This window comes from Talpa occidentalis, unplaced genomic scaffold, assembly GCF_014898055.3.
Source record: "Talpa occidentalis isolate TD23 unplaced genomic scaffold, MPIMG_talOcc4v2.1 talOcc4.9, whole genome shotgun sequence".
Classification (NCBI taxonomy): domain Eukaryota; kingdom Metazoa; phylum Chordata; class Mammalia; order Eulipotyphla; family Talpidae; genus Talpa; species Talpa occidentalis.
Genome location: NW_023605305.1, coordinates 98,040,504 through 98,047,524, shown reverse-complemented (window position 1 = coordinate 98,047,524; position 7,021 = coordinate 98,040,504).

Genomic DNA, 7,021 nt, shown 5'->3' with positions numbered 1-7,021 from the left:
ATATATCTAGCAAACATTGAAGTGAGAACTCAGTCTGTTTTGTGACCATTGCACTATGAATAAAATATTTTTAATTAAATCTTATTGATTTAGCATTTGTTTACATAATGATATAATTTCCAGAGTCTAATGTCACAATGTGGACATGTAAACATGCTTCACCACCCACCACAGAAGATCTGAGGCATTACACTATCATGTAATGCCACGTCCCCATGCCCCTCTCCCCCACAGTAGCCACCACAGTTTTCAGAGTCTCAGAGTTTTTGTTGCATTTTGCCAGTTTGATTTCTTGTGTTATTGATCCTTCACAAATGAACATTACCATCTGTTTCTTGTCTTTCACTCTCTGACATTTTATTTAGTACAGTCACCTCAGATTCCATCTATGTTGTTGCAAAAGGCACAATTTCATTCTTTTAATAGCTGAGTACTATTCCATTGGTTGTGTAACCCATAATTTCTTTATCCAGTCACTATTGAGCATTCAAGTTGATTCCATGTCTTGGCTATTGTGAGTGAGGCTGCTGTGAACACCAGTGTGCGTGTATTGTTTTGTAGTAGTGCTTCAAAGTCTTCATAAATACCTAGAAGTGGTACTGCTGGATCCCATGGCATTTTCATGTTTAGTTTTTTAAGAAATCTCTGTTTTCCATAGAAGCTGCACCAATTCACATTCCCACCAATTGTGACTGAGGGTCCCTTTTTCGCCACACACTCGCCAACACTTGCTTCCAAAGCACTTGATTCCTCATAGTGCATGGATAACATGAAAAACCAGACAATTTGGATAAAATGATTACAAAGTAAAAGCAACAAAATAAGAGAAGTGGAAGGCAGGCAGGAAGCAAGGGAGGGAGAAGGAAGGAAGGAAGTAATGGGAGAGAGAAGATATTCCACAGTAAAATTTCCCAAAGACAATTACATGTGTTGGGATTTTTAAAAATGACTGAAACTGTAATCAGAGCTTTGAAAACCTCTGAAGACCTTTACTAGAGACTGTGTAAGGTATTGGTTAAGACATATTACCGGAGTCTCACAATGGCTGTGCACAGTAAGTGCTCCAGCAGTGTTACCTCTTGTTATTATAACTGTCATTGTTAATTTTTATTAATATTTTATTTCATATAATTCTTGCATCATTTTTCATTTTTGCACAATGTATGCATTTTCATTTTGGTTATATTCCCCATACAATTGCACCCCCCCCTTATTTTGACCCTAGTCCTTTCTCTTCCTACCCCTCCCCCTGTAGCATGTCCTGGTTTGTAGTTGCTTGTTGATTTTGATTTTCACTTTGTATTAATTAGTCTTTTTCCTGGTCCCTTATTTAGGTTTTCTAGATTCCTGCTATGAGTGAGACCATCCAGTATTTTTCTTTTTCTTTCTGACTTATTTTGCTGAGCATGATCCCTTTTAGCTCCATCCATGTTGCTGCAAACTGCATGTGTTTAACTTTTTTGATTGCTGAGTAATATTCCATTGTGTATATGTACCACATCTTCTTGAAAAACTAGCAACAACAAATGTTGGCAAGGTTGTAGAGAGAAAGGAACTCTCCCGCACTGCTGGTGGGAGTGCAAACTGGTCCAACTACTATGGAGAGCTATGTGGAGATTTCTTGACCTACTAAAGATGGAGCTTCCATATGATCCAGGAATTCCACTCCTAGGTATTTACCCAAATACACAGAAACACTAATTCCAAAGGGCACCTCTATCCCTATGTTTATAGCAGCGCTATTAACAATAGGTGAGCTATGGAAACAACCCATTGTTAGTTTTTTTTAAACACATCTAACCATCTCATGAGCTTGTGACTTAGGCTGTAACAAGGAATAAGTAAATTTTATTCTAACTAATAAATGCAGCCTGGTCCACTGATTTAAAAGTTAACTTAGGTAACTTTATTTTTTGCATTGTCTTTCAGAGCCCACAGCAAATAATTAACAATATAGAAAAAGTTAAGTGATTATATCTGCATGTGATTATGGATATATTAAATCAAGCCAATGAAACAATTCAAAAAAAAAAAAAAAAAACAAAAGGCAGAAAGAGTAAGTTAATTGTGAAAATGATAAGAATGTTATTAGTAGTCAATTTTTAAATTCTGTGTTCTTAACACTAAAATATAATTTTGTCATTAAAAAAATAGTTACAATTTCCATCCCCCTCCCCTGCCACATACACACACACACAAACACATAAAATTCAGGCTTCTTATTTAAATGCATCTATCTTTTACTTAATAGTAAATGCCATAAGGACTTTTATTCATCTTTTTATCCCCAGGGCTCAGCAACAGTGAGACTCAACATTGTTGAACTTTTCATCCTTCCCCTGACTTTTAATGTCCCTCAACACCAAGGAGCTGCACGTATGTTTGAATGTTTGGTAGTAACACAGATGACCACTGAGAGCTAACAATTGTGCAAACTCCAGGTAAGGTGTCATGCTAGCATTTAACTGGTGTTACTGCATTCGATCCATCTGATAACTCCGTAAGTTGGTGTTATTTTCCTCATTTTTTTTTCACAGATGAACAAAAGAAGGCCCAGAAAATTTGAATTATATGTCAAGGTCACACAGCTAATAATAAGTTGCAGAATTGAAGCTCCCCTCTGCTTGACCCTAAGCCAATGCTCTTCACAGCAGTTTATTTTGCTTCTCCCACCAGCACTTCAGGGACTCAACTGCCCTACATGGATCATTCACACCAGAATAAGTAGATTGTGGATGGTAGCTCTTCTTCGAGTTGTTACCATAAAGCTGTCCTGGTCAACATGGTAGCCAAAAGTCACATGGTGAATGCTTGCAGTGTGGCAGATCCCAAGCAAAGTGTGTTGTAAGTATAACATATACACTCACTTTGGGAGGTTTAGTCCAGAGTGAAGAATGCAAACTATCTTCTAAATGATTTGTTGTATTGATCCCATGTTGAAACAATTATGGTTGGATGGGTTGGGTTAGTTGATATCACCAGTTCCAATGACACTTGTAGTTTGGTTAGCAGTATTGTACCAATATTTTGGCAAATTGCTTAGTTTCGGTCACCTTACATGCAAGACGCTAAGATTAAGAGAAGTTGGGTAGAAAGTCTACAGGAATGTCTCCCACTTTGCAATATTTTTCAGTCTAGATTTGTTTCAAAGTAAAAAGTTAAAAAATTGGTTCCACCTGTTTTTTAATACTTTTGAAAATGTGGCTTCTAGAAAAGTGTGAGATGCCATATTTCTTTTGGACAAGCTTGCAGTAGACCATCAGCCTCCAGCAGGAAGCAATGTAGCATCATAGCTCTGCACTCTTCATGCTGTCCTGCATTTAGAGATAGTTTAGTTTATTTAATCAGCAGTTTTATTGTTGGAAAACGAATTGAACCATCAGTTAGTGCAACCCCATAACACCGCTAAACTGGGGTGAATAATGATTTAGATTCATAGGTCATCTGGTCAATCTATGATTTCAGGCAGAAATGCACTAAAATTCTACCTTGAAGGCAGCCCTTTTCTTCCTCTGTGGACCTTTCCACTATGTCCCTTAGGAAACTATTCTGATTCTTCAACAGCATTAAAGTCAGGAAGTTTTTCCTCTTTGCATGAATAAGTAAATATGATGACTTTATGGATTTTATTTCTTTTATGCATCCAAGTGCTATGAAGGAAACAAACTTAAAAAAAAAAGTCTGAGGGTGAAGAATAATTTATTCTTTATGAGCTTACTCGGAAGTGCTGTGAGTTAATGCTTATGCTCAAATAATTATATTAAGCATAGTTAAGTTCTTGGGAAACAAGAAAGAAAATGTAGAAAATGTGTTTAAGAAAAAACCCTTCTTCACTGACACTCATGTGGAGACCAGAATGAGAAAGTATAAACTAAGTAAAACTAATACCTCACTTGAGCTCACTGCATCCTCTGTATCTCTCAGCACAGTGGTGAGCAGTGGGGAATTAGCCTCTACGTTGGGGACCTGCATTCTAGTTTTGCCTCTGCCTAACCAGTCACCCACCCCATGAACCCTCAGCAACTTCATTTTTAAGATGAAAAGATGGGATTATTTTTTCAAATCACAATGCTGCCCCATTGGCAGGTCATCGAATCAATCTCTGGGGTCAAGACAACTTTCTTTAAAATGAAACAGAATTAAAAAACATTAGGGTTTAGCACACATATTAAGGATCAACATTGTTCAAGAAACGTGTATGTGTGTATATATAAATATGTATTTCCGTAGCTTCAGATTTGCATACTGGATCCATAAAATTATTTGTGAAACACTATTGTAAACGATGTCTAGGGTTTCTCGTATCTCTGAAATAATATATTCTGAAAAAGAAATAAACCATCTATTAGCAGTGTCCTCATACCTCTTACAAGATATCTATGGAGCCTCTTGTTAGATGCCCCTCATAAATGACGTCCCTCCCCGTACACCCTGGTGCTTTTTTATCTCCTAAGAGATGAAGTTCTTACTCCTTCCTTGTCATTTGTTTTAATCAGCACAATGTGGCATAAGTATAATGACACAAATCCTGCCATTTGGAGGACTAGAAGTTTCTACCTGGTGTCGGGAAAGCCAGGCACCAAATAAGAAGTCAAACTTAGAATTCTGAGATGATAATGCTGTTAGGAGGTCTAAGCTCACCACATGACAAAGTCATATGGAGAGAGATTCCTAACCAGCCCTGAGCTGTTCCAGCCATCGCACTGAGACATAGGAGTAGGGAAGTCATCGTCCATGTTCTAGCCCCAATAGACACAAGATGGAAAAGAAGAACCATATCCCTGTGCCTAATCTAGACTGTAGAATGATGAGAAATAAATGGGGGGGATAGTTTGTTACAAAGCAATCAATTACCTAAACAATATCCATTGATCTTTTTTTTTAAAATTGCTTTGGACCTCAGAAGTCAAATGCTTCTTTCATTATGAGAAGACCTCAGTCTATACTGGAGGACTCCTTTCACGGCACACAATGACAGTATTTACCTACATTTTTTTGAAACATGGCAAATCACAGATATTACAATGCAAATTGCAAAACTAGGCAAGCAACAGGAGGAATATACTGGATTTAGAATGTTTGTAAGAACTGAGAAAGTTTATAAGTTTCACGTAAATAAAGGATTTCAGACATCTCTAGATTTTTCACACTACATCCATGTAAGTGTGGAAAGTGTCGAATATTCTGGAAGACAAATAGAAAAGGAATATCTATGGTTTTAGACTTTTCTTTTTTTTTGACACACAACTCCATGGACAAAAGTGAAAACTGAAACACAGCAAATTATTTGCAAGTGACAGCTCCTTCATTTGTACCCATAGCTACTGTTAAGGACCACCACCACCTCAGCTTGATCCAATTACTGTGCTGTGTACCTTATCACACAGTTCTGTTTTGTTCCTTTCCTGTCCTAGGATCTGGGCCTCATTAAGATTAGATCTGACAAGCTCCATCAGTGCCCAGTTAGAGCTCGTGACTTCCCTTTATTTGGGCACAACACGTTCTGTGGACTTATATTCAGTCACACAAAAGGGAGGGCATCCTTTGTTGATGAGATTTTCATTTGTGGTCTGCTGTTATTTATCCCAAACTGCACATTTAAACAGGTAAAATTTTCCAGGCTTTTTTTTTTCTCCCATCAAAACATCAAAAGCATCTCTTCCCCCTCCTATCCTTTTTCATGAGGGCGATTTGCTGCCTCTTGATTAGAAAAATATCTCTAATGAGGAGGCTATAAATTCACATGGTGTTTGTGACATAGGTCAAAATGTTCTCTTTATTTTCGTATGCTTGCTGTTCTTCCGAAGAGCCATAAATAACAATAAATGATAATACAGGCTCTTGTCGAGAAAATTCGGCACCCTCAGCTTTCATGAGCTTGATTTCCTTTCCAGCTGACAAGGACTCAGTTCCTGACTGTCTGCCTTCATTCATCCTTTACACTTTAGATCTGCCCTCTGCACAGGCTCACAGCACAGTTCATATGGAAATAAAATACATCCACATATGAAATAAGAGTGTCTTCCCTCACTGGTGCTGTTTCCAGTGTGATATATTTATCTCAGTGACAAGGTCCAATGGTTAAAAGACATAGTAAGACCAGAGTTACGAGAACAGAGAGAAGTGAAGTGATTCCCTGGTTACTCGGGCACAAGCAGCAGAAGGAGAGAGGAATCCCAAGAGTCTGGTAGGTTCTGCCTGAATTATCCAGATAATTGCTTCAACACTTTACTTTGACAATGGAGACCTGGACTAAAATTACATCCCCCAACAGAAGTTTATATGACCTGTTTTTCCACATTCCATTAATAATGACAGAAATAAAAGTGAGTAGAGATACCTGTCAGGATTTAGGTAGGAGTCTAATTCCATTACTGTGATGCTTGCAGAATTTGCAAAGTGGTATAGGGGTAGATTAAAAACTGAATGAAAAGGGGGGAAAAGAATTCAATTCCAAGACTAGTAGCCCCTTCTCTACCTGCCCTCTAGACTAGAAGGCCTGTGCTAAGTCTTCTACTCTTTTCCTTCTACACTCTGTTCTTACCGATCTCTCTCTAATTCATACTTGATTTTGGGTATGAATTATACTCCAAAATTTCTGACTCCAGCCAAGACCTCCCTTTGAACATATACCTGATATATGATGTTGCAGAAATAGCTGCTTTTTTCCAATCCTATTACTACTACTGCCAACAGTTCACCTTATTGGGTGCCTTCTATGCCACCTACTATACCTAGACACAACTTAATCTTTAATTTTCACAAGTCTAAGCAGTAGAATCTAAAGTTTTCTCTTTCTAAAGAAACAGACATACAGGGGTCACACGAGCTGGCCACTGTCACACAATTACAAAGAAATGCAATCTGTACTCAAAGGCAGACCTGTTTGAGCCTCACACCTCTGTTTACAACATGCTGCTTCTCTGCTGTGTTTACACTGTTCTACACATTTGTAATCAAGATATACCACTTTGAATCACCGTCATCACTGGCGTCATCATCATCACCATTATTACTGAGT